This window comes from Spermophilus citellus (assembly GCF_964194105.1).
Source record: "Spermophilus citellus genome assembly, chromosome: 7".
Lineage (NCBI taxonomy): Eukaryota > Metazoa > Chordata > Mammalia > Rodentia > Sciuridae > Spermophilus > Spermophilus citellus.
Genome location: NC_138188.1, coordinates 18,814,262 through 18,829,679, shown reverse-complemented (window position 1 = coordinate 18,829,679; position 15,418 = coordinate 18,814,262).

Below are 15,418 nucleotides of genomic sequence, written 5' to 3'. Positions count from 1 at the left end.
TGTGTGCTGAGATTTCAGGAAACTCGTAGTTTTTTGGAAGCTTGGCAACCCCGTTCCATGAAAGTGATTTGCACCAGTCTCTGCTTAGGGCTACATCAATAGGAAACAAACCCTAGAGATAAAACTTGGAACTACTTTATTGTGTCAAGTTTCAAAGAGCTAGCACAAACCGTGTATGATTTAGAGTTCCAACTGCATGTATCCATATAGGAGAAAACAGAGTGAAACCTAAAAATTAAAACTGTTACTGCCAACGAACAGTTTAATCTATAAGAACGAAATTTGGAGAGCCAAGTGGGATTAGGGTACTGATCATTACCAGAAAGTGTATCAAGATTCGGTGAAAAAATGTGTGCTGAGATTTCAGGAAACTCGTAGTTTTTTGGAAGCTTGGCAACCCCTTTCCATGAAAGTGATTTGCGCGAGACTCTGCTTAGGGCTACATCAATAGGAAACAAACAATAGAAATAGAACATGGAACTACTTGACTGTGTCAAGTTTCAAAGAGCTAGCACAAACCGTGTTTGATTTAGAGTTCCAAATACATGTATCCATATAGGAGAAAACAGAGTGAAACCTAAAAATGAAAACTGTTACTGCCAACGATTGTTTTAACCTAGAAGAACGAAATTTGGTGAGCCAAGTGGGATTGGGGTACTGATCATTACCTGAAAGTGTCATCAAGATTGGTTGAAAAAATGTATGCTGTGATTTCAGGAAACTCGTAGTTTTTTGGAAGCTTGGCCACCACTTTCCATGAAAGTGATTTGCGCCAGTCTCTGCTTAGGGCTACATCAATAGGAAACAAACCATAGAGATAGAACTTGGAACTACTTGACTGTGTCAAGTTTCAAAGAGCTAGCACAAACCGTGTTTGATTTAGATTTCCAACTACATGAATCCATAAAAGAGAAAACAGAGTGAAACCTAAAAATTTAAACTGTTACTGCCAACGATCGGTTTAACCTAGAAGAACGAAATTTGTTGAGCCAAGTGGGAATGGGGTACTGATCATTACCTGAAAGTGTCATAAAGATTGGGTGAAAAAATGTGTGCTGAGTTTTCAGGAAACTCATAGTTTTTTGGAAGCTTGGCAACCCCTTTCCATGAAACCGTGTTTGATTTAGAGTTCCAACTACATGTATCCATATAGGAAAAAACAGAGTGAAACCTAAAAATTAAAACAGTTACTTCCAACGAACGGTTTAACCTAGAAGAACGAAATTTGGTGAGCCAAGTGGGATTGGGGTACTGATCATTACCTGAAAGTGTCATCAAGATTGGGTGAAAAAATGTGTGCTGAGATTTCACGAAACTCGTAGTATTTTGGAAGCTTGGCAACCCCTTTCCATGAAAGTGATTTGCGCCAGTCTCTGCTTAGTGCTACATCAATAGGAAACAAAAAATAGAGATGGAACTCGGAACTACTTTATTGTGTCAAGTTTCAAAGAGCTAGCAAAATCCGTATTTGATTTAGAGTTCCAACTACATGTATCCATATAGGAGAAAACAGAGTGAAACCTAAAAATTAATACTGTTACTGCCAAAGACCACTTTAACCTAGAAGAACGAAATTTTGATGAGAAAAGTTGGATTGACGTACTGATCATTACCTGAAAGTGTCATCAAGATTGGGTGAAAAAATGTGTGCTGAGATTTCAGGAAACTCGTAGTTTTTTGGAAGCTTTGCAACCCCTTACAGTGAAAGTGATTTGCGCCAGTCTCTGCTTAGGGCTACATCAATAGGAAACAAACCATAGAGATAGAACTTGGAACTACTTGACTGTGTCAAGTTTCAAAGAGCTAGCAGAAACCGTGTTTGATTTAGAGTTCCAACTATATGTATCCATATAGGAGAAAACAGAGTGAAACCTTAAAATTAAAATTGTTACTGCCAACGATCGGTTTAACCTAGAAGAACAAAAATTGGTGAGCCAAGTGGGATTGGGCTACTGATCATTACCTGAAAGTGTCATGAAGATTGGGTGAAAAAATGTGTGCTGAGATTTCTGGAAACTCGTAGTTTTTGGAAGCTTGGCAACCCCTTTCCATGAAAGGGATTTGCGCCAGTCTCTGCTTCAGGCTACATCAATAGGAAACAAACCATAGAGATAGAACTTGGAACTACATTATTGTGTCAAGTTCCAAAGAGCTAGCAAAAACCGTGTTTGATTTAGAATTCCAACTACATGTATCCATATAGGAGAAAACAGAGTGAAACCTAAAAATTAAAACTGTTACTGCCAACGAACGGTTTAATCTAGAATAATGAAATTTGGTGAGCCAAGTGGGATTGGGGTACTGATCATTACCTGAAAGTGTCATCAAGATTGGGTGAAGAAATGTGTGCTGAGATTTCAGGAAACTCGTAGTTTTTTGGAAGCTTGGCAACCCCTTTCCATGAAAGTGATTTGCACCAGTCTCTGCTTAGGGCTACATCAATAGGGAACAAACCATAGAGATAGAACTTGGAACTACTTTATTGTGTCAAGTTTCAAAGAGCTAGCACAAACCGTGTTTGATTTAGAGTTCCAACTACATGTATCCATACAGGAGAAAACAGAGTGAAACCTAAAATTTAAAACTGTTACTGCCAACGAACGGTTTAACCTAGAAGAACGAAATTTGGTGAGCCAAGTGGGATTGGGGTACTGATCATTACCTAGAAGTGTCATCAAGATTGGGTGAAAAAATGTGTGCTGAGATTTCAGGAAACTCGTAGTTTTTTGGAAGCTTGGCAACCCCTTTACATGAAAGTGATTTGCGCCAGTCTCTGCTTAGGGTACATCAATAGGAAACAAACCATAGATATAGAACTTGGAACTACTTTATTGTGTCAAGTTTCAAAGAGCTAGAAAAATCCGTGTTTGATTTAGAGTTCCAACTACATGTATCCATATAGGAGAAAACAGAGTGAAACCTAAAAATTAAAACTGTTACTGCCAACGAATGGTTTAATCTAGAAGAACGAAATTTGGTGAGCCAAGTGGGATTGGTTTACTGATCATTACCTGAAAGTGCCATCAAGATTGGGTGAAAAAATGTGTGCTGAGATTTCACGAAACTCGTAGTTTTTTGGAAGCTTGGCAACCCCTTTCCATGAAAGTGATTTGCGCCAATCTCTGCTTAGGGCTACATCAATAGGAAACAAACCATAGAGATAGAACTTGGAACTACATGACTGTGTCAAGTTTCAAAGAGCTAGCACATACCGTGTTTGATTTAGAGTTCCAACTATATGAATCCATAAAGGAGAAAACAGAGTGAAACCTAAAAATTTAAACTGTTACTGCCAACGATTGGTTTAACCTAGAAGAACGAAATTTGTTGAGCCAAGTGGGATTGGGGTACTGATCATTACCTGAAAGTGTCATAAAGATTGGGTGAAAAAATGTGTGCTGAGATTTCAGGAAACTCATAGTTTTTTGGAAGCCTGGCAACCCTTTTCCATGAAAGGGATTTGCGCCAGTCTCTGCTTAGGGCTACATCAAAAGGAAACAAACCATAGAGATAGAACTTAGAACTACTTAATTGTGTCAAGTTTCAAAGAGCTAGCACAAACCTTGTTTGATTTAGAGTTAAAACTACATGTATCCATATAGGAGAAAAAAGAGTGAAATTTAGAAAATTAAACTGTTACTGCCAACGAACGGTTTAACCTAGAAGAACGAAATTTGGTTAGCCAAGTTGGATTGGTTTACTGATCATTACCTGAAAGTGTCATCAAGATTGGGTGAAAAAATGTGTGCTGAGAATTCAGGAAACTCGTAGGTTTTTGGAAGCTTGGCAACCCCTTTTTATGAAAGTGATTTGCGCTAGTCTCTGCTTAGGGCTACATCAATAGGAAACGAAATATAGAGATGGAACTTGGAACTACTTGATTGTGTCAAGTTTCAAAGAGCTAGCACAAACCGTGTTTGATTTAGAATTCCAACTACATGTATCCATATAGGAGAAAACAGAGTGAAACCTAAAAATTAAAACTGTTACTGCCAACGAACGGTTTAACATAGAAGAACGAAATTTGGTGAGCCAAGTGGGATTCGGGTACTGATCATTACCTGAAAGTGTCATAAAGATTGGGTGAAAAAATGTGTGCTGAGATTTCAGGAAACTCGTAGTTTTTTGGAAGCTTGGCAACCCCTTTCCATTAAAGAGATTTGCGCCAGTCTCTGCTTAGGGCTACATCAATAGGAAACAAACCATAGAGATAGAACTTGGAACTACTTGATTGTGTCAAGTTTCAAAGAGCTAGCACAAACCGTGTTTGATTTAGAGTTCCAACTACATGTATCCATATAGGAGAAAACAGAGTGAAACCTAAAAATTAAAACTGTTACTGCCAACGAATGGTTTAACCTAGAAGAAAGAAATTTGGTGAGCCAAGTGGGATCCGGGTACTGATCATTACCTGAAAGTGTCATCAAGATTGGGTGAAGAAAATGTGTGCTGAGATTTCAGGAATCTCGTAGTTTTTTGGAAGCTTGGCAACCCCTTTCCATTAAAGTGATTTGCACCAGTCTCTGCTTAGGGCTACATCAATAGGGAACGAACCATAGTGATAGAACTTGGAACTACTTTATTGTGTCAAGTTTCAAATAGCTAGCACAAACCGTGTTTGATTTAGAGTTCCAACTACAGGTATCCATATAGGAGAAAACAGAGTGAAACCTAAAAATTAAAACTGTTACTGCCAACGATCATTTTAACCAAGAAGAACGAAATTTGGTGAGCCAAGTGGGATTGGGGTACTGATCATTACCTGAAAGTGTCATCAAGATTGGGTGAAAAAATGTGTGCTGAGATTTCAGGAAACTCGTAGTTTTTTTGGAAGCTTGGCAACCCCTTTCCATGAAAGGGATTTGCGCCAGTCTCTGCTTAGGGCTACATCAATAGGAAACAAACCATAGAGATAGAACTTAGAACTACTTAATTGTGTCAAGTTTCAAAGAGCTAGCACAAACCGTGTTTGATTTAGAGTTCCTACTACATGTATCCTTATAGGAGAAAACAGAGTGAAACCTAAAAATTAAAACTGTTACTGCCAACGAACGGTTTAACCTAGAAGAACGAAATTTGAGGAGAAAAGTGGGATTGGGGTACGGATCATTACCTGAAAGTGTCATCAAGATTGGGTGAAAAAATGTGTGCTGATATTTCAGGAAACTCGTACTTTTTTTAAGCTTGGCAACCCCTTTCACTGAAAGTGATTTGCGCCAGTCTCTGCTTAGGGCTACATCAAAAGGAAACAAACCATAGAGATAGAACTTGGAGCTACTTTATTGTGTCAAGTTTCAAATAGCTAGCACAATCCGTGTTTGATTTAGAGTTCCAACTACATGTATCCATATAGGAGAAAACAGAGTGAAACCTAAAAATTAAAACTGTTACTTCCAACGAACGGTTGAACCTAGAAGAACGAAATTTGGTGAGCCAAGTGGGATTGGGGTACTGATCATTACCTGAACGTGTCATCAAGATTGGGTGAAAAAATGTGTGCTGAGATTTAAGGAAACTCGTAGTTTTTTGGAAGCTTGGCAACCCCTTTCCCTGAAAGTGATTTCCGCCAGTCTCTGCTTAGGGCTACATCAATATGAAACAAACCATAGAGATAGAACTTGGAACTACTTGATTGTGTCAAGTTTCAAAGACCTAGCACAAACCGTGTTTGATTTAGAGTTCCAACTACATGTATCCACATAGGAGAAAACAGAGTGAAACCTAAAAATTAAAACTGTTACTGCCAACAAACGGTTTAACCTAGAAGAACGAAATTTGGTGACCCAAGTTGGATTGGACTACTGATCATTACCTGAAAGTCTCATCAATATTGGGTGAAAAAATGTGTGCTGAGATTTCAGGAAACTCGTAGATTTTTGGAAGCTTGGCAACCCCTTTCCCTGAAAGTGACTTGCGCCAGTCTCTGCTTAGGGCTACATCAATATGAAACAAACCATAGAGATAGAACTTGGAACTACTTGATTGTGTCAAGTTTCAAAGAGCTAGCACAAACCGTGTTTGATTTACAGTTCCAACTACATGTATCCACATAGGAGAAAACAGAGTGAAACCTAAAAATTAAAACTGTTATTGCCAACGAACGGTTTAATCTAGAACAACGAAATTTGGTGAGCCAAGTGGGATTGGGGTACTGATCATTACCTGAACGTGTCATCAAGATTGGGTGAAAAAATGTGTGCTGAGATTTCAGGAAACTCGTAGATTTTTGGAAGCATGGCAACCCCTTTCCATGAAAGTGATTTGCGCCAGTCTCTGCTTAGGGCTACATCAATAGGAAACAAACCATATAGATAGAACTTGGAACTACTTGATTGTGTCAAGTTTCAAAGACCTAGCACAAACCGTGTTTGATTTAGAGTTCCAAGTACATGTATCCATATAGGAGAAAACAGAGTGAAACCTAAAAATTAAAACTGTTACTGCCAACGAATGGTTTAATCTAGAAGAACGAAATTTGGTGAGCCAAGTGGGATTGGTTTACTGATCATTACCTGAAAGTGCCATCAAGATTGGGTGAAAAAATGTGTGCTGAGATTTCACGAAACTCGTAGTTTTTTGGAAGCTTGGCAACCCCTTTCCATGAAAGTGATTTGCGCCAATCTCTGCTTAGGGCTACATCAATAGGAAACAAACCATAGAGATAGAACTTGGAACTACATGACTGTGTCAAGTTTCAAAGAGCTAGCACATACCGTGTTTGATTTAGAGTTCCAACTATATGAATCCATAAAGGAGAAAACAGAGTGAAACCTAAAATTTTAAACTGTTACCGCCAACGATTGTTTTAACCTAGAAGAACGAAATTTGGTGAGCCAAGTGGGATTGGGGTACTGATCATTACCTGAAAGTGTCATAAAGATTGGGTGAAAAAAGTGTGCTGAGATTTCAGGAAACTCATAGTTTTTTGGAAGCCTGGCAACCCTTTTCCATGAAAGGGATTTGCGCCAGTCTCTGCTTAGGGCTACATCAATAGGAATCAAACCATAGAGATAGAACTTAGAACTACTTAATTGTGTCAAGTTTCAAAGAGCTAGCACAATCCGTGTTTGATTTAGAGTTCCTACTACATGTATCCTTATAGGAGAAAACAGAGTGAAACCTAAAAATTAAAACTGTTACTGCCAACGAACGGTTTAACCTAGAAGAACGAAATTTGGAGAGAAAAGTGGGATTGGGGTACGGATCATTACCTGAAAGTGTCATCAAGATTGGGTGAAAAAATGTGTGCTGATATTTCAGGAAACTCGTACTTTTTTTAAGCTTGGCAACCCATTTCACTGAAAGTGATTTGCGCCAGTCTCTGCTTAGGGCTACATCAAAAGGAAACAAACCATAGAGATAGAACTTGGAGCTACTTTATTGTGTCAAGTTTCAAATAGCTAGCACAATCCGTGTTTGATTTAGAGTTCCAACTACATGTATCCACATAGGAGAAAACAGAGTGAAACCAAAAAATTAAAACTGTTACTTCCAACGAACGGTTGAACCTAGAAGAACGAAATTTGGTGAGCCAAGTGGGATTGGGGTACTGATCATTACCTGAACGTGTCATCAAGATTGGGTGAAAAAATGTGTGCTGAGATTTCAGGAAACTCGTAGATTTTTGGAAGCATGGCAACCCCTTTCCATGAAAGTGATTTGCGCCAGTCTCTGCTTAGGGCTACATCAATAGGAAACAAACCATATAGATAGAACTTGGAACTACTTGATTGTGTCAAGTTTCAAAGACCTAGCACAAACCGTGTTTGATTTAGAGTTCCAAGTACATGTATCCATATAGGAGAAAACAGAGTGAAACCTAAAAATTAAAACTGTTACTGCCAACGAATGGTTTAATCTAGAAGAACGAAATTTGGTGAGCCAAGTGGGATTGGTTTACTGATCATTACCTGAAAGTGCCATCAAGATTGGGTGAAAAAATGTGTGCTGAGATTTCACGAAACTCGTAGTTTTTTGGATGCTTGGCAACCCCTTTCCATGAAAGTGATTTGCGCCAATCTCTGCTTAGGGCTACATCAATAGGAAACAAACCATAGAGATAGAACTTGGAACTACATGACTGTGTCAAGTTTCAAAGAGCTAGCACATACCGTGTTTGATTTAGAGTTCCAACTATATGAATCCATAAAGGAGAAAACAGAGTGAAACCTAAAATTTTAAACTGTTACTGCCAACGATTGTTTTAACCTAGAAGAACGAAATTTGGTGAGCCAAGTGGGATTGGGGTACTGATCATTACCTGAAAGTGTCATAAAGATTGGGTGAAAAAAGTGTGCTGAGATTTCAGGAAACTCATAGTTTTTTGGAAGCCTGGCAACCCTTTTCCATGAAAGGGATTTGCGCCAGTCTCTGCTTAGGGCTACATCAATAGGAATCAAACCATAGAGATAGAACTTAGAACTACTTAATTGTGTCAAGTTTCAAAGAGCTAGCACAATCCGTGTTTGATTTAGAGTTCCTACTACATGTATCCTTATAGGAGAAAACAGAGTGAAACCTAAAAATTAAAACTGTTACTGCCAACGAACGGTTTAACCTAGAAGAACGAAATTTGGAGAGAAAAGTGGGATTGGGGTACGGATCATTACCTGAAAGTGTCATCAAGATTGGGTGAAAAAATGTGTGCTGATATTTCAGGAAACTCGTACTTTTTTTAAGCTTGGCAACCCATTTCACTGAAAGTGATTTGCGCCAGTCTCTGCTTAGGGCTACATCAAAAGGAAACAAACCATAGAGATAGAACTTGGAGCTACTTTATTGTGTCAAGTTTCAAATAGCTAGCACAATCCGTGTTTGATTTAGAGTTCCAACTACATGTATCCATATAGGAGAAAACAGAGTGAAACCTAAAAATTAAAACTGTTACTTCCAACGAACGGTTGAACCTAGAAGAACGAAATTTGGTGAGCCAAGTGGGATTGGGGTACTGATCATTACCTGAACGTGTCATCAAGATTGGGTGAAAAAATGTGTGCTGAGATTTCAGGAAACTCGTAGTTTTTTGGAAGCTTGGCAACCCCTTTCCCTGAAAGTGATTTCCACCAGTCTCTGCTTAGGGCTACATCAATATGAAACAAACCATAGAGATAGAACTTGGAACTACTTGATTGTGTCAAGTTTCAAAGACCTAGCACAAACCGTGTTTGATTTAGAGTTCCAACTACAGGTATCCACATAGGAGAAAACAGAGTGAAACCTAAAAATTAAAACTGTTACTGCCAACAAACGGTTTAACCTAGAAGAACGAAATTTGGTGACCCAAGTTGGATTGGACTACTGATCATTACCTGAAAGTCTCATCAATATTGGGTGAAAAAATGTGTGCTGAGATTTCAGGAAACTCGTAGATTTTTGGAAGCTTGGCAACCCCTTTCCCTGAAAGTGACTTGCGCCAGTCTCTGCTTAGGGCTACATCAATATGAAACAAACCATAGAGATAGAACTTGGAACTACTTGATTGTGTCAAGTTTCAAAGAGCTAGCACAAACCGTGTTTGATTTACAGTTCCAACTACATGTATCCACATAGGAGAAAACAGAGTGAAACCTAAAAATTAAAACTGTTACTGCCAACGAATGGTTTAATCTAGAAGAACGAAATTTGGTGAGCCAAGTGGGATTGGTTTACTGATCATTACCTGAAAGTGCCATCAAGATTGGGTGAAAAAATGTGTGCTGAGATTTCACGAAACTCGTAGTTTTTTGGAAGCTTGGCAACCCCTTTCCATGAAAGTGATTTGCGCCAATCTCTGCTTAGGGCTACATCAATAGGAAACAAACCATAGAGATAGAACTTGGAACTACATGACTGTGTCAAGTTTCAAAGAGCTAGCACATACCGTTTTTGATTTAGAGTTCCAACTATATGAATCCTTAAAGGAGAAAACAGAGTGAAACCTAAAAATTTAAACTGTTACTGCCAACGATTGGTTTAACCTAGAAGAACGAAATTTGTTGAGCCATGTGGGATTGGGGTACTGATCATTACCTGAAAGTGTCATAAAGATTGGGTGAAAAAATGTGTGCTGAGATTTCAGGAAACTCATAGTTTTTTGGAAGCCTGGCAACCCTTTTCCATGAAAGGGATTTGCGCCAGTCTCTGCTTAGGGCTACATCAATAGGAAACAAACCATAGAGATAGAACTTAGAACTACTTAATTGTGTCAAGTTTCAAAGAGCTAGCACAAACCGTGTTTGATTTAGAGTTCCTACTACATGTATCCTTATAGGAGAAAACAGAATGAAACCTAAAAATTAAAACTGTTACTGCCAACGAACGGTTTAACCTAGAAGAACGAAATTTGGAGAGAAAAGTGGGATTGGGGTACGGATCATTACCTGAAAGTCTTATCAAGATTGGGTGAAAAAATGTGTGCTGAGATTTCAGGAAACTCGTAGTTTTTTGGAAGCTTGGCAACCCCTTTCCATGAAAGTGACTTGCGCCAGTCTCTGCTTAGGGCTACATCAATAGGAAACAAACCATAGAGATAGAACTTGGAACAACTTGACTGTGTCAAGTTTCAAAGAGCTAGCACAAACCGTGTTTGATTTAGAGTTCCAACTACATGTATCCATATAGGAGAAAACAAAGTGAAACCTAAAAATTAAAACTGTTACTGCCAACGAACAGTTTAATCTATAAGAACGAAATTTGGAGAGCCAAGTGGGATTAGGGTACTGATCATTACCAGAAAGTGTCATCAAGATTCGGTGAAAAAATGTGTGCTGAGATTTTAGGAAACTCATAGTTTTTTGGAAGCTTGGCAACCCCTTTCCATGAAAGTGATTTGCGCCAGTCTCTGCTTAGTGCTACATCAATAGGAAACAAAAAATAGAGATAGAACTTGGAACTACTTTATTGTGTCAAGTTTCAAAGAGCTAGCAAAATCCGTGTTTGATTTAGAGTTCCAACTGCATGTATCCATATAGGAGAAAACAGAGTGAAACCTAAAAATTAAAACTGTTACTGCCAACAAATGGTTTAATTAGAAGAACGAAATTTGGTGAGCCAAGTGGGATTGGTTTACTGATCATTACCTGAAAGTGCCATCAAGATTGGGTGAAAAAATGTGTGCTGAGATTTCAGGAAACTCGTAGTTTTTTGGAAGCTTGGCAACCCCTTTCCATGAAAGTGTTTTGCGCAAGTCTCTGCTTAGGGCTACATCAATAGGAAACAAACCATAGAGATAGAACTTGGAACTACATGACTGTGTCAAGTTTCAAAGAGCTAGCACATACCGTGTTTGATTTAGAGTTCCAACTATATGAATCCATAAAGGAGAAAACAGAGTGAAACCTAAAAATTTAAACTGTTACTGCCAACGATTGGTTTAACCTAGAAGAACGAAATTTGTTGAGCCAAGTGGGATTGGGGTACTGATCATTACCTGAAAGTGTCATAAAGATTGGGTGAAAAAATGTGTGCTGAGATTTCAGGAAACTCATAGTTTTTAGGAAGCTTGGCAACCCCTGTCCATGAAAGGGATTTGCGCCAGTCTCTGCTTAGGGCTACATCAATAGGGAACAAACCATAGATATAGAACTTGGAACTACTTGACTGTGTCAAGTTTCAAAGAGCTAGCACAAACCGTGTTTGATTTAGAGTTCCAACTACATGAATTCATAAAGGAGAAAACAGAGTGAAACCTAAAATTTAAACTGTTACTGCCAACGATCAGTATAACCTAGAAGAAGGAAATTTGGTGAGCCAAGTGGGATTGGGGTACTGATCACTACCTGAAAGTGTCATCAAGATTGGGTGAAAAAATGTGTGTTGAGATTTCATGAAACTCTTATTTTTTTGGAAGCTTGGCAACCCCTTTCCATGAAAGTGATTTGCGCCAGTCTCTGCTTAGGGCTACATCAATAGGAAACAAACCATAGAGATAGAACTTGAAACTACTTTATTGTGTCAAGTTACAAAGAGCTAGCACAATCCGTGTTTGATTTAGAGTTCCAAATACATGTATCCATATAGGAGAAAACAGAGTGAAACCTAAAAATTAAAACTGTTACTGCCAAAAATCAGTTTAACATAGAAGAACGAAATTTGGTGAGAAAAGTTGGATTGGGGTACTGATCATTAACTGAAAGTGTCATCAAGATTGGGTGAAAAAATGTGTGCTGAGATTTCAGGAAACTCGTAGTTTTTTGGAAGCTTGGCAACCCCTTTTTATGAAAGTGATTTGCGCTAGTCTCTGCTTAGGGCTACATCAATAGGAAACAAAACATAGAGATGGAACTTGGAACTACTTGATTGTGTCAAGTTTCAAAGAGCTAGCACAAACCGTGTTTGATTTAGAGTTCCAACTACATGTATCCATATAGGAGAAAACAGAGTGAAACCTAAAAATTAAAACTGTTACTGTCAACGAACGGTTTAACATAGAAGAACGAAATTTGGTGAGCCAAGTGGGATTCGGGTACTGATCATTACCTGAAAGTGTCATCAAGTTTGGGTGAAAAAATGTGTGCTGAGATTTTCGCAACTCGTAGTTTTTTGGATGCATGGCAATCCCTTTCAATGAAAGTGATTTGCGCCAGTCTCTGCTTAGGGCTACATCAATAGGAAACAAACCGTAGAGATAGAACTTGGAACTACTTGATTGTGTCAAGTTTCAAAGAGCTAGCACAAACCGTGTTTGATTTACAGTTCCAATTACATGTATCCACATAGGAGAAAACAGAGTGAAACCTAAAAATTAAAACTGTTATTGCCAACGAACGGTTTAATCTAGAACAATGAAATTTGGTGAGCAAAGTGGGATTGGGGTACTGATAATTACAGGAAAGTGTCATCAAGATTGGTTGAAGAAAATGTGTGCTGAGATTTCAGGAATCTCGTAGTTTTTTGGAAGCTTGGCAACCCCTTTCCATGAAAGTGATTTGCACCAGTCTCTGCTTAGGGCTACATCAATAGGGAACAAACCATAGAGATAGAACTTGGAACTACTTTATTGTGTCAAGTTTCAAAGAGCTAGCACAAACCGTGTTTGATTTAGAGTTCCAACTACAGGTATCCATATAGGAGAAAACAGAGTGAAACCTAAAAATTAATACTGTTACTGCCAACGAACGGTTGAACCTAGAAGAACGAAATTTGGTGAGCCAAGTGGGATTGGGGTACTGATCATTACCTGAACGTGTCATCAAGATTGGGTGAAAAAATGTGTGCTGAGATTTCAGGAAACTCGTAGATTTTTGGAAGCTTGGCAACCCCTTTCCATGAAAGTGATTTGCGCCAGTCTCTGCTTAGGGCTACATCAATAGGAAACAAACCATAGAGATAGAACTTGGAACTACTTGATTGTGTCAAGTTTCAAAGACCTAGCACAAACCGTGTTTGATTTAGAGTTCCAACTACATGTATCCATATAGGAGAAAACAGAGTGAAACCTAAAAATTAAAACTGTTACTGCCAACGAATGGTTTAATCTAGAAGAACGAAATTTGGTGAGCCAAGTGGGATTGGTTTACTGATCATTACCTGAAAGTGCCATCAAGATTGGGTGAAAAAATGTGTGCTGAGATTTCACGAAACTCGTAGTTTTTTGGAAGCTTGGCAAACCCTTTCCATGAAAGTGATTTCCGCCAGTCTCTGCTTAGGGCTACATCAATAGGAAACAAACCATAGAGATAGAACTTGGAACTACATGACTGTGTCAAGTTTCAAAGAGCTAGCACATACCGTGTTTATTTAGAGTTCCAACTATATGAATCCATAAAGGAGAAAACAGAGTGAAACCTAAAAATTTAAACTGTTACTGCCAACGATTGGTTTAACCTAGAAGAACGAAATTTGTTGAGCCAAGTGGGATTGGGGTACTGATCATTACCCGAAAGTGTCATAAAGATTGGGTGAAAAAATGTGTGCTGAGATTTCAGGAAACTCATAGATTTTGGAAGCTTGGCAACCCCTTTCCATGAAAGGGATTTGCGCCAGTCTCTGCTTAGGGCTACATCAATAGGAAACAAACCATAGAGATAGAACTTAGAACTACTTAATTGTGTCAAGTTTCAAAGAGCTAGCACAAACCTTGTTTGATTTAGAGTTAAAACTACATGTATCCATATAGGAGAAAAAAGAGTGAAACTTAGAAAATTAAACTGTTACTGCCAACGAACGGTTTAACCTAGAAGAACGAAATTTGGTTAGCCAAGTTGGATTGGTTTACTGATCATTACCTGAAAGTGTCATCAAGATTGGGTGAAAAAATGTGTGCTGAGAATTCAGGAAACTCGTAGGTTTTTGGAAGCTTGGCAACCCCTTTTGATGAAAGTGATTTGCGCTAGTCTCTGCTTAGGGCTACATCAATAGGAAACAAAACATAGAGATGGAACTTGGAACTACTTGATTGTGTCAGTTTCAAAGAGCTAGCACAAACCGTGTTTGATTTAGAATTCCAACTACATGTATCCATATAGGAGAAAACAGAGTGAAACCTAAAAATTAAAACTGTTACTTCCAACGAACTGTTGAACCTAGAAGAACGAAATTTGGTGAGCCAAGTGGGATTGGGTACTGATCATTACCTGAACGTGTCATCAAGATTGGGTGAAAAAATGTGTGCTGAGATTTCAGGAAACTCGTAGTTTTTTGGAAGCTTGGCAACCCCTTTCCATGAAAGTGATTTCCGCCAGTCTCTGCTTAGGGCTACATCAATATGAAACAAACCATAGGGATAGAACTTGGAACTACTTGATTGTGTCAAGTTTCAAAGACCTAGCACAAACCGTGTTTGATTTAGAGTTCCAACTACATGTATCCATATAGGAGAAAACAGAGTGAAACCTAAAAATTAAAACTGTTACTGCCAACAAACGGTTTAACCTAGAAGAACAAAATTTGGTGACCCAAGTGGGATCGGGGTACTGATCATTACCTGAAAGTCTCATCAATATTGGGTGAAAAAATGTGTGCTGAGATTTCAGGAAACTCGTAGTTTTTTGGAAGCTTGGCAACCCCTTTCCCTGAAAGTGACTTGCGCCAGTCTCTGCTTAGGGCTACATCAATATGAAAAAAACCATAGAGATAGAACTTGGAACTACTTGATTGTGTCAAGTTTCAAAGAGCTAGCACAAACCGTGTTTGATTTACAGTTCCAACTACATGTATCCACATAGGAGAAAACAGAGTGAAACCTAAAAATTAAAACTGCTATTGCCAACGAACGGTTTAATCTAGAAGAACGAAATTTGGTGAGCCAAGTGGGATTGGGGTACTGATAATTACATGAAAGTGTCATCAAGATTGGGTGAAAAAATGAGTGCTGAGATTTCAGGAAACTCGTAGTTTTTTGGAAGCTTGGCAACCCCTTTCCATGAAAGTGATTTGCGCCAATCTCTGCTTAGGGCTACATCAATAGGAAACAAACCATAGAGATAGAACTTGGAACTAC